The sequence below is a fragment of the Cupressus sempervirens genome, chromosome 8, assembly GCF_028749045.1.
Source record: "Cupressus sempervirens isolate cs-2001-9-10 chromosome 8, ASM2874904v1, whole genome shotgun sequence".
NCBI classification, from domain to species: Eukaryota; Viridiplantae; Streptophyta; class Pinopsida; order Cupressales; family Cupressaceae; genus Cupressus; species Cupressus sempervirens.
In genome coordinates this window covers 303,371,223-303,386,057 of record NC_143125.1, presented here as the reverse complement: position 1 = coordinate 303,386,057, position 14,835 = coordinate 303,371,223, and positions in this window count along the sequence as shown.

Here is a 14,835-nt window from a genome sequence, read left to right as displayed (position 1 = left end):
GAAAATAATTTCCTTTATACCAAGTCCTCAAAACAATTCATTGAGTTGACCTTGAGGATTTCCAAATTAATTGTAATAGAACCATGCTAATATAATTAATTATTTTGCAATCACAAAACATTATTGGCTCACAATCTATATAACTTCTTACAAGTGTGATTTCAAGGGTTGTGAGCTTGCTAATGTCATCATAAAAATCTCCTCTACCTCTATGTAACTTTCCATATCTTGATTCCATCTCTATAAGGAGATACAATCCAATCATCATAAACTACTTCTCAGGTACTCTATCTATATATTATTCATTGTAAATCAAGCATATCTTGTGTATTTATTCAAGTTATGTTATGCACACTTAACCTAATCATTAAGACATGGTGTATAACATGTCCTTATCCACACATCACTTGTACATCAAAACTTTGTCCATACAACAATGATATCCCAATCTTCATAGAAACCACACTATGTTGTTATTAATGATAATGAAAATCATGAATGCAACATGTTAATTATGTCACATGCTCACCAATTCTTAGGATACTCCCCAAGAGTAATACAATAAAAATTCATGCTAAAAATCTCCCCCTTTGGCATTGATGGCAACATAGATGAAACAAATCACAATTCCAAAAATACCAAATAGTACTCTAGTCCAACTACTATTGTAGTCATCTCTTTAAATCCTCTTCATCAATCAAATTTGAAGTCCTCTGGAACACTTTTAGGATTAATGTAAGTAGTTTACATGATAAAAAACTCTCATCTTCTCCATACATTAATCTGCCCCATAGAGATATTCCTTCTCCTTTCTTACATGAATCTTTCTAAATCTCCCTAATAAATTAGAGAGTTTTTCATGTACACATCTCCCCCATTGACATCAATGAAAAAGTCTTCATTATGTCAATCATCTACTCCAAGTCTTCAACCAAATCAAGTGTCCAAAGAAATTATTCAAGACCAATTTCTAAGAGTACTTAGTGACTCTACTCATCATAGATACTCCCCCATATAGGGAGCAACAACATTCAGTCTAATCAAACAATAGTTCTCTGTACCACTAGACTAATGCAATCTTTGCATCATCTACTGAGAAGTAGGTAGGGGTATAACCCCAAGCATACCTGTCAAATTTTCAAATGTATCTTTAGGAAAGGGCTTTGTAAAAATATCTACAATCTAATATTTAGTATTTAAATACTCTAGTTTGATCTCTTTCTCTGCAAGCTTCTCTCTCGAAACATGATACTTAATAGATATATGATTTGTCTTAGAATGAAATACAAGATTATCAAACATACTTATTGTAATTTTTTTATCATAATATATGATAATAGGTTCTAAAAATCCTATCCCAATATCCTTTAGCATCTTCTTCATCCATGTGACTTGATTGTAATTATTTACTGCTACTACATACTTTGCTTCTATGTATTATGTGAAATACAATGTGTTGGAATGTTTAGAATAACTAAGAGGGGGGTGAATCAGTTATCCAAGGTCCAAATGTACAAATAAAACTTTTTAGTACTTAATAGATTCATATCTATAAAACCATATCATGCATGCATCCATTAGAACATCCAATACCCTAACTTAGTAGGCCATTTTCTTAGGTCAAAATACTTATTAGAAATGCAAGCATGAAATACCATAAACTCATTCACACAATTTGACACAAGGATTTTAAGTGGAAACCCAATTTGAGAAAACCACCAGTAACATGCTACCAATTTTCACTCTTCTAAAGTGATGACCTATTAAAGGCTAACCTTGTTAAAGGATACAATAAAAACTATAAATGTAACCTAGTTAAAGGATTTTAATCACCCTATTAGGAGTGATCCTTGTTAGAGGACTTTAGAACATTCCATTAGAATTTCCCTCGATTAAAGGATTTACAAATGATTATTAGGTCAACCTTAATCCAAAAGATTTATCTAGACTAAAATAGTTGTTAGAGAGTAATAGTAGGACTTGATCTGATAATAAACACAACTCACTCAAGTAGATTAAAGATCTTTGATTTAGTCTTCCATTCTACTTGGAATTCATATTCTTTATCTCTGATAGCTTGTTCATCCTTCAAGTATTCATCTTCTTATGCCTTCTTACTTTGTACACCAATTGTAGACTCTTTTATTTGGCCATTATATGAAGCAACACTCTTGACTTCTTATCTTCCTTAGCTTCTTGCACATGACAATAATTGATTTCGGCCTACTATCCCTATAAATAGATAATTTAGGTCTTTTTCCTCTTAGCCAAAACTTGTCCATTCTAGGGTTAGGTAAGATTCAATGAATCTACTTACTTTTTTATTTAGTCCCTTTTAGAAACTTCTTCTACAATCCTCTTTGAATTCACCTCAATATGGTTCATCTTGAGTTCTATTCCGCCAACTCATTATTGAAATATTCCACATTCCTCACACAATTAAAGAGATCAACATTGTCCATGTAGATTCATCAAATCTTTGATTCAACTCTTTTTATGGTCACTCAACATCCACACTATTCACTTAGCAATAACATACTTCTGATACTCGGCTAACATTGGATTGATTGGCATTAACTAAGCCTTCTTTTCTCAATCACTACTATTATTTACCTAATGCTTGGCATATACTAAATTCTCCTCAGACTGAACTAAATTTTCTCAGCTTATACTATTTGCATGGTCAAGCTTGGTAGACACGTTTTATGAAAACTCTTCTTCTATTCTTAGCTTAGGTAACCATTTACTTTAGCCTTAAGTAGATCAACAATACATAATATCATCAATGTCTTACTTGGTCTTATTACTCCTTTTATACACCAAATAATTGAACATTTCTCTAAGTACACTTGTTATCTCATATTTTCAAATCCTCTTCATCAATCAAACAAATGCTAGCATTCAGACCAAAAAGTAGTCTTCTCACCAACCAGTAGTAGCTTTTTCCATCATTGAAAAAATGATTTTTCCATGATAGGTTTCATATTTCAAACAATCTCTTTTCATCACAATGTGGTTTTTTGCTTAGCCAAGAAATCAATCTTCCTCCAAGAAGAAATGCTCCGCCACTAGTGTTTTTTCTATCATCAATACTACCTACCAAATCCACATTAGTATAAGCTCATAAAGTGAAATCACTTGATCTACGATACTATATCCCATAATCATATATTTCCTTCAAATATCTAAATATTCTATTTGCTTCTACATAATGGGACTCCTTAGGACCAACTTGAAATCTAGCTATAATCCCAACTGCATTTTCTATATGTGGTCTAGTGTGAGTCATATATTATAAACCTCCAATAATAGGTTTGTACTTATTCTTCTCAATTATAGGTTTCTCATCCTTTCTAGGTAACTTATGACTAGTTATCATTGGCATTCCAACATGCTTACAACTCTCAAGAAAAATCTTTTCAACAAGTATTTCAAATAGTTAGCTTCTAAAATGAAAATTCTATCACTATTTTGCACAATCTATAAACCTAGAAATAATTTCATCTCACCAATCATGCTCATCTCAAACTCATTCTTCATTTCTTCAACAAACTTATCACTTGCTTCATCATTGCCTCAAAAAATTATGTTATCAACAAATATTATTGGTATCAACAAACCATTCTCAATTTATTTCAAATACAAGTTACTATTCTCCATACCTTTAGCAAATCCAAGATTTTTCAAATACTTGTCCAACCTTGCATACCAAGTTCTAGGTGCCTTCTTTAGACCATATAGAGCCTTTTTCAATTTTCATACCATATCCTTGTCTTCTATCAAAATAAATCCTTCAAGTTGTTCAATGTATACCTCTTCTTCAACTTATCCATTTAGAAATATTGATTTGGCATCCATCTGATACAATTTGAACTTTTTATTTGCTACATAAGCCAAAACATTCTCACCACTTCCACTTTGGCTATAGGGGCATATGTTTCCTCATAATATACTCCTTGCTATGAATAACCTTTGCATACTATTCTAGCTTTGTTTCCTACAACTTCACCTTGTCCATTCATCTTGTTTCTGAATACCCATTTAGTTCCTATAACATTATTTTGTTTATGTCTAGGAACCAATTCCCATGTATCATTCTTCACAATCTAGTCTAGTTCTTCCTTCATTTCTTAAATCTAGTGATCATCTTTGCATGCCCCATATGCACTCTTAGGTTCAACTTGAGAAATCAAACATAATTTCTCATTTACTCTATTTCTTGTCATCACTCCTTTGTCTTTGCTTCCAATTATCTACTTTGGAGGGTGATTCTTTGCTAGGTTCTTGTTAGAAGTAGGTATTTCTATCTCAACTCTTATTTCTTCTCTTGGTTTAGATCTATGTTCTCCTCTTTTCTCAACAATCTATACATCATTATGTAAGTCAGTTTTAGTCTCAAAGAAAATTTCTATGTTCTCTCTAACAACTCCAATATTTTCTTCTTCTTCAACATAATTTTAACCCATTATCCTTTATTTAATTCCAAAGTTATCATCAAATTTTACTTTTGTACACTTTTCTATTGTCTTGGTTCTATGTTTAAAACATCTGTAAGATTTTTTTTTTTAATGAAGAACCAAGAAAAATACCTTCATCACTTCTTAGATCAAACTTACCAATATCATCGTCTCTCTTTATATAACTCTTTCTTCCAAAATTTTTGAAATACATTAGTAAAGGTGTATGAACAAATCAAAATTCATAAGGAGTCTTATATATAGCTTTTCTTATATGTACTCTATTCATGGTGTACACTATTGTATTTACTACTTCTCTCTAAAATGTCTTGGATACATTATTCTTAAATTCATTTCTCTTGATGTCTCTAATACTAATATGTTTGTTGGAAATATATTGTAGGCTAGGTTACTGAGAGGGGAGAGGTGAATCAAGAACCAATAAAACTTTATGTTGCTTCACCAATTAATTCTTCATATATTATTCTGATCTAATTGTATGGATGAAAAAATGAAAGCAATTAAATATTCATAACACCTTAACACAAGTTATGGAAACCTAGAAACCCTTCAAATAGAAAGTAAAAAGTTGGTAGGGATGATACCCACAAGCTCTAGTACTACAGTATAAATTTAACCTATTAAGGCTTACAATTAATTACTTATGGTGATATGACCTATTAGGAGCGATAAATACTATGATGGCTAGCTTGTTAAAGGATTTACAAATATACAATGAAATATGTACTGAGTTAAGAGATTTAGAAAAGGACTATTAAGTCCACCCAGTTAAAGGATTTGACTACAGCACCTATTAGGATAGATTAATGGCTGATCTTTGATTTGCCAAATGAGATTCCTTGTATTACATGATCGCCTAACTATGATAGATAAATATCTATTTTCCTTTATACTATTTGTAGCCTTCTTCAATTCACACTCATATACTTCTTATTCTTCTTGACATGCTTATTTGGATATGACATAATACATTTCATATATACCAATCCAATTTATTACCTTCTAGAGTTAGCTACAATACCAAATTCATCATAATTCAAAAAGTTGGCCCAACTACTATAACTCTTTTTTTGAAGAAAAGATCAATGATGTTCTAATACTCGACAAACACTTTAAATGCTTGAAATTTTTTGGCACTCAGTTGAAGTCAAAGCTTGATCCATAATGATCACTTTTGAGTATCTCAAACTGGGTCAACACTATGTGACTTAGTTAGCATGGACAAAATTGATAGCAACTAAATCACTATGTTGACACTGCATGACTTAGTCAACACTACATTCACTGTGTTAACACTATGAGCTTAGTAGACACTATAGAATACTACAAAACTTGGTTAATATTGGAGTCTTCATCACTTCTACTAGATAGTTTGGTACAAACTACTACACTCGGGCTATACTAGAAATTGTCTTTAATGCTCGGTAGATATTTTGTAGCTTGACATGAACTACAAACTATTTGTTTAGCTCAGTAGCAATTGAGACACTTGTTTAATACTATTAGATGAATTATAAGCTCGGTAGCAACTATAAAGCTTGGTAGAAATGTAACCATACGACTAAGTGTTGAGTCATTGATAGACAAATTGACCTTAATTTGAACAATGTCTCCCTTTGGAATTAGTGACAAAAACACTTATCATACCAAAAATCTAAATTTGCAAAAATTCAAGTCAAACAAAAATCCTATATCAACATTTAGTGTCTTCAACTTGGTTTTGACTTCCTGCTATTGTAGCTCAGTAAAATAATCTATTTTATTTATTTTTAGAAATCACTTTTGTAAAGATGTTTACTACTTATCTATACATGTATCTAAATTTTACTATATTACTCCCCCACATATATATATATATATATATATATATATATATATATATATATATATATATATATATATATCTACTATGCATATTTTTGGAGTATAGTATACTTCTCCCCCTTTATCAATAATATTCTATATAGATAATATTCTTCTCCTAGCATATTTACTTTCCCCCCTTTTTGACATAAATGCCAAAGGTGTATAATATCTATAACTTAATACCAAAATGTGACAAGAAATCAGAATGTACCTTCAAAATAAGTACCATAGTCTTGTCCCAATTCTCTCACAATATTTACTTGCATGCAAGGCCATCTCTACTTTTACTAACAACTCCATCATGTGGCCAACTATGGAGAAGTTTTTATCATGGATGAGAGTCTTTGCATGTTCAATGTGCTTTCGCAATGCATCAATATTTGAAAGAATCATGCCCTACATTTCTGCAAGTGTGGCCCTGATTCTGGCTTCTTCCCTCAATAATTCTACCTAGAGATTTCTCAAATATCTGATCTTTATGAAGTCTACAAAACTATAACTCAAACCAAGTGACATCTGGTGTGCATTTTTCTTCATATCTTCATCTATCTTAGACAATTTATCTTTAGTATCTGTTGTGAAGATAGATGTGTCACTCAATTTGACAAACAATGAAACAACTATAGTTGAAATACATTTCAATGATAATCCTTAAGGTTGTCATTAAGTATAATGTAACAATATCTCTTATTTATCATTATTATTTACACATTATCATTATTTGAGATATATATATATATATATATATATATATATATATATATATATAAATAATATTATATGTTTAAATATTTATATGGAGCTGATTTCATTCTCTATATCATCCTGAATTATCTTTATCAATTCAGGTTGATGGATGAAGGAAAGCTTTTATATTTAATTACACTTTATGTGATACGTATATCACCAATTGTAATATGTGTGACAGTCACAATTATTCATAACCAAATCCATTATTGATATTTATTCACAAACTTTGTAATATGTTATCATGGTTTGGCATCATACCTGGTAAGAGAGTTGGCTAGCTATTAGTCCATAGTACAACATGGATTTACACTGCATGACACAGTGGGACGGGAAGATATTTTGTGCACTGAGAAAATGTAGCCCGATATTATTATGTTTCTTACTTTGTTGCTTGGTTGCATATATTGTATTTCACTTCTTACTTCCCTTTTGTGACCTAACCCTAATGATGATATTTATATATCATTCAGTAGTCATGAATGTAAAGTCATGACTCTTATATATAATTTATAGTTTTAACTTTCTTTTTTATATAATTCAATGCTTATATTATGTTTATTCAGTAAGTATTATTATATTGATGTAATAAGCACTTGGTAATCATATGTAAGTATCAAAATAATAATAATTAGTAGATTAAGGTTTTCCTTAAAAGAATGTTTGTAATAATCAAATTAGGTTTAGGTTTATTGAGCATTGATAATATTTATAATAGAAAGATTAATATATTGGAAGTTAATGATATTAATATATATTAAAATAATAATATATTTCTAATTGTGAATGTTTACGCGGGACTTGGAGAGTATGAATTTAATATTAATAATATTTATTACAACTTGTATGCTATTTGATTGAAACAATTCAAAGTAGTGCCATCACAAAAGTATATTGAATATATCAATCTTAAATATTTACATAATATTTTTGATAAAGAAAAACATATTAATCTAGGTTCATTATAGTCCCCCCTTCCTGATTTTGCTTGTCCACAAGCAATGCTAAATGAGAAAGGACTTCTTCTCCAACCCAGGTAGCACCTTCCTTGGGAAGATGTTTCCACTTTACTAAGTATTCTGGAATAATCTTGTTGCTTAATCTTCCATCCCGCCTCTCAAGAATGGTCTTAGGCTCTAAAATGAGCTTCCCTTCATTGTCTAGTGGTGGCAGATCAACATAAGGGCTTATATGTTTTTTGAGGACCCTTTTTAGTTTGGATACATGAAAAATGTTATGGATTTTACTATTTTTAGGTAGCTCTACTTCATAGGCCACTTCTCCTATCCTTCTTAGGATCCGATATGGTCCATAGAAATGGGGTTTTAGTTTTTCTACTCCACTGATCTTGAGTGAGGATTATTTGTAAGGTTGCAATCTTAGGAATACCAGATCTCCAATTTGGAATGAACTTTCCACTCATTTTTTATCACCATAAATCTTCTATTGGTTTTGAGCATGACAGAGATTATCTTTGAGAATTTTCATAATATTAGTGCTTTTTTGAATGAAGTCTTTGGCCCCTGGTATCCTGCTTTCTTGAATGATTAGATCCCCAAATGTAGTGGCCTCGTATCCATATAATGCCTTAAACAGATTCATCCTAATTGTCACATGATGGGTATTATTATAACAATATTCTCCCAAGTACAACCATTTGACCCATGTATTTTGCTGTCCTGTCACATAATTTTTGAGGTAACCTTCTATCCATTTGTTAATAATTCCAGTTTTTCCATTTGTTTGGGGATGATAACTAGTGCTAGGGGTTAGTTCAGTCCCAGCTAACCTAAAGAGTTCTTTCCAAAATAGGCTGAGGAATTTTCTATCCCTATCACTTATGATATTCCTTGGCAATCTGTATAGCCTAAAAATCTCTTTAAAGAATAATTCTGCTATCTGTGGTGCTTTATAATGTATGGATATGTAAAAGAAATGTGTATATTTGGTTAGCCTATCCACCACTACCAGGATGGAGTCTTTTTCTTGCACCTTAGGTAAGCCTGTAATGAAATCCATGGAAATGTTCTCCCATTTTTTATTTGGAATAGGTAATGGTTGTAATAAACTAGCCAGGCAATTCTATTTAGACTTATTTTTCTGACATGTTATACATTCCTGGACATACTTTATAATGTCTTTCTTCAAACCTTTCCAAGAGTACCCTTTCCCTTTTCTCTGATGAATTGACCTTTTCTATTAATAAATAATATAATAAGTTACAATTCACAAAAAAGGGCCTAGGGTTACAAGATCACCCCATGAAAGTTCATATGGCTAAACCTGAAATCAACATCTATTCATAAAAAAAAATCATATAAGAAGAAACCCTCAAGTAGGTAAAGTAGCGCCAGTTGAGGGTGGTGGTTCATCTTGATCATGAAATCCCCAATCATCTTTGGGATTGGAAGGTGGAATAGGAATAATCCAAACACCAACAACATCATTAGGGGCTTGGTCAACATCATTAGTATCAAGTTACAGAGGTGAGATGGCCAATTCTAGGAAAAAGGGCTGTTCTCTAGAAACAACATGCAAAGCACTAGGAGGGGAAGCCACTAGGCCCAAGGACTAGCTTATGCCACCACAGGGTGAGGAAACAAAGCATGGATGCCAACCACCATTACCACCATTACCACCATTATGAGAGTAGTGGTAGGAAGCCTATGAGCATGACATATGTGAGTGGAGGCTAGAAGAGTTGCACCCCTGGTAGTGGCCCCTAGGTGGTACAATATCAACCAAAGCATTAGGAAACACACTGGAAACTATACAAGGGGCATTAACCCAATGATTGAAAATCTCCTAAAGGTGGACCACTTTCGGAGCCACCTTGTTGGCTTGCAATTAGATTTGCATCATTACATTATTAGAAATGCAGGCTTTAGTGTACATAGAAACATTTATGTTAAGAAAACTGTGAGTGAAAAGGACAACATTTCTATCTTTCCATAGAGTGAAAAAAATCTCCATCCTAAAAGTATGCCAAATCTAGGTAAATTTTCTAGGGAACCTGGGGGAATCACCCAAAGTAACCATATGTGAAGAAAAGGATTTAGGCCAAAATGGCTTAAAGAAATCACAAATCTAGTGCCATTAGTTTTGAGCACATCTATAGAACTAAAAAATATACAAGAAAGACTCTAGCTTCCCACAAAATGGACACCAAGTATCTAGAACCCTAATATGCTTAAGCTAAGGCCCAAGGGGAAGATATTGAAAATCCAAGCACCAAGAAAAATGTGCAATCTTGGGATTTGTAATGGCACTCCAAATAGTGTCAAAGTGCCTTCTCCACTGAAAAGGGGAAGATTTAAAATGCCAATGTTGGTTAAGGGTGCCCTTTACCTTTGAAATTATTGATGAAACAATATCTTTTCCTTTATTTAGAAGTTTAGTGCTCAGTTGAGACTGATTCTCAACTATCATTGCACTAGCTATGGATACACTCAGTATTGAAACAATTGTAGAAATAGATAGAATATCAATAGACATATAAATAATAATAACAATAGGAATACCTTATTGTTGCTTGGTCAAGCCTGATGATGGAGGGACTACTTGCTTGATAGATGAAGTGTTGGTCACTTTAGTGAATGTAACACTCAGTAGTTATATCCAAAGATTGCTTAGGTGGAAGGTAATTCTATGGTAACCACAACCAACTTGGTAGAAGCCTTCTTTGAGCTTAATTGCACTAAGGTTTTTCTCAGAGAGTGAGGAAATGAAGTCGTAACTAATGCTATAATATTTTCTACATTAGTTTCTTCAATACTCTATATCTCTAGAAGACTTCCCTCTATGGTTTCCTTAACTTCTCCTCATCATCAAGATCAACATTATCTATCTCATCATCCCTTATATCTACTTCTTCTCCTGCATCCTCATCTTTACCATCCTTGTCATCAACATGCACCACAAAGTCTCTAGGTTTGTGCAACCTATAGATGTTTTTCTATGTGGTAGTTGATGAGGCTAATTATTGCCTCTATTTTATGATAATTTTAAACACTATATTTTACTTCCACCAAGACATTTGTGAACTTATGTTTACTTGAACTTATGATTAACCTATGGGTAGATAGTATGTCATATTTTGCCAATATTATATATATAATGTAGTATTTCATATAACCATCAGAATGTGTGTTCTAATATTTGAATTTAATTTGATAATGCTTATTTGCAAATATCTCTGCATAATGACTAACCTGTTAGCAAAGGAAGCTAAAGATGGTTGGAAGTATTCAAAGTAAAATGTTGAAGATAGCCAACAACTTTCAAGGAGAAAAGATTTTAAGGTTTAGACATGGTGGAAAGATTCATAATGGTACCAAGTGACACAACCACTAATATGGAGGAGCTATGAAGAATTTCTATATTTTCTTTGCATTTATTATTATGTGAAAGTAGTTGTCCAGACTTTATTATTCATTCTGTAAGCTATCTCTTTCTTTCTCTTTCTCTAGTAGATTTATAGTTAGTTCATTTTTCTTTTCTATATTAGAATAAATGTTGATCTTTTATTTATAGGGATCAGACCAATAGTCTTTGAGGTTAGAAGAAATTTTATAATAAGAAACTATTGACTCTTGTAGTGAGTTGTTTTTTTTTCACAGTTTTATGTATCATTCATGTGTAAGGAATTTCTAGAACATAATGAAATAGCTCCTAGTTTACATTCTATGTTAGTAGATTAGCAGAAGCCAACCAAGGGGGCCCACTTGGGAGGTGGATTAGATTAGAATAGTATAGATTTGTTTTCAAGCATCTTTAGTATTGTAGGTAGAAGTTGTAAGTTCCTTCCTATAGCATCATACTTTGTGAGTGTTCCTGTAGCATCTATAAGAATAGTTATAGTAGATGAACTAAGTTGGAATATATATTAGTATTTAATTGTATTTTTAGTATTCATTTTAGTAAAGAGTTAAGTGTGTTGGTTTCCTATAGCACTACTATAGGTTTTTTCCTTGTATTTTACTTTCCTATAGCATAAGCATAATGACTCATTAAGAAACTTAGTGCACATATTGTGCCAACCATTTCAAGTATACATCTGTGGGTTGACAAAATTAAATGCACCTCATGGTGGGGAAAAATAGTCCTTAGATTGAATGTACTATTTCTAAGTATGGCCTTTGGCATGATTATTATACACCTATTGTGAAGTAGACCATTTTTTGTGTCATTTCTAGGGATGGTGTCAAGCTAGGAGAATTCTTGAGTCATAGTTCTTAGTTAAGTATTTTTTAGAAATTTATAGTTTTAAAGCTTTATTTACTAGTGTGAAGAATTCAATTGCATGCATCAAAGAGGAAGACGACGAGATGAATATGGTAAATTTCTTCCATGAGAGTTTGTTAGTTTGAATGAAGAAATTGAAGAAGAAGAAGTTGAGTTTCCTTTTGAAGTTTCAAGCCCTATTTTTCCTATAGAATCATCCTCAAGAGCAGAACCTAGAGATACAAGTGGTCTTCAACCTTGTACTGAAATTTTGGCTAGTTTCCTTGATAATACTGCTCCAAATCCACCAGTTGTTAATAGTTTAGTACCAAATGTTCCTTTTTAGTAGCAACCTCATAATCTAAAACTTCTAGTAATGGAACAACGTACTTTTCCATTTCCTCTTCCAAGTCTCATAAATATTGATAATCTCAGGAATATACCTGCAACTGCTCTTCCAAAGTTCTATGGCCTTAAAACCAAAGAAGCTAATACTGTCTATTTGAATTTGACATACTTTGTCATAGTTTTGACTACAACATTGATGCCCATAAGCTCAAATTATTTCCAACAACATTGAAAGAGTCAGCTTTATGATGGTTCATGGGCTTAGGAGCCAATGTAGTAGGAACTTGGGATGAAATGTACAACTTTATTTGTGGATAAATATAAAGAGTATTGTGAAGCATCTGGTTCAAGAGGAAATGATATCTTTAGGATATCAGAAAAGGAGAAAGAAACATTGGAAGACTATGTTTCATATTTCTTGTATACATTACAGAAGAACCCTAAGCATGTGTTGTCTGAGGATTCAAAAAAGCTAGTATTTTTGAGAGCTGTGAATGATATTTGTCTAGAAGCACTAGACCCGATGGCTACTGGTGATGTATATCAATATTCTTGGGATGACCTCAAGAAAATATATCAAAACTATTCAAGGTCAACTACAAAGAAAGGCTAGGGGCCTTGTTCCACGATGACTAAAGGAATCAGTCAGGGTATTTCAAAGCTCAAGATATCTAACCTATTGTCAAATTTCAAGCGAGACATAAAAAATAATGTCGTTACACATCTCAACACCATGACTAAAAAGAAGAAGCATGCAGAAGTTGAATTACAACTAGCTAAATATTGCCCCCACTACTAGAAGCAAAAGAAGGATTGCCAATGTAAACTAGTTGCCAGCATGGAGAACCAACATCTTACAACTGAGTACATCAAGATAGATGGAGATGATGAGTAGGTATTCTTTGTTGCTCAATGCTAGCCATGGGCTCAATGTTAAGGTATGCCTCAAGACCCTTCGCAAAATTCAAATTTATATGGTAATCAATGGCAAATTCATAATCCCCAAGTTCCTCCACAATATAATCAACCCAATTGGAATAATGCTTGGCAAAATAATCTACAATAGCTCCAATGGCCTCAAAACTCCCAACCATCCTAGCTCATTTAATAGAATAACCAATGGTAGAACGAACAAAACCAATGGAGAGGACCTCAATAGTGGTCTAATCAAAATACTAGTACTCCACAATTACCACCCCCAGTCTAACAACCTACACTAATGTCACCTCCTATAAATCCTAGACCTCAAAAATAGACACATTTACCTACACAACCTCAATAAAATCTAAATAACCAATAGCTACAACAACCCATGTATATTGCTGATGCTCAGCAATATCCTTCTTACACTCTAAATATTACAAATATACATCTAAGATATAGTACAACTTTACCAGTGCCTAAACTGCCTCTTATAACTAAAATACCAAATACTCTTATAGCATTAGAGCCCCCAGTCTCTAAAGAGGTTGTTGACCCAACTAATGTCACTATCTCAGCCCAAGCTTAGCCATCAGTGGAACCTCCTTTTCCAGATAAGCTTGTACAAAGTAAACCTATACAAACAAAGGAATAATCTTTTGATATTGTTGATTAGTTGAAGAACATTCATGTTCATCCAAGCTATTAAAGATGTTCCTATCTATCAAAATGCCATTAGAGAAGCCTAGCTAAAGAAGCCTAGGAGGAAGAAAAAGGACCCAACTAAAGTCCATGTTGTGGGACAATTGGCTGACATTATGTTAGGAAAATTGGTCACTCCAAAATATTCTAATCTAGGTAGTGCAGTTGTGAATGTGAATATAAATGGTCAGTTTGTTAAAAATACTTTAATAGATCTTAGTGCTGCTATAAATGTCATGACCAAGGATACTATGAAGAAGTTGAAAATAGAAGGATTAAGGACTACTCCAATAATTCTTCAACTTGTGTAAAGTTCTACTATCACTCTTGATGGGATGATATAAAACATAGTTGTAACCTTAGACTCTCTAGAGTATCTTGTAGATTTCATGATTTTGTCTCCCAAAGTTAATTTATCTAGTTACCCTATCATCCTAGGATGACCATGGTTAGCTACAATTGATATAAATATGAGTTTTAGATCAAGGAATATGACCATATCAAATGGCCAAGCAACAAAGAAATTTGATTTGTATCCTCCAGCACAACA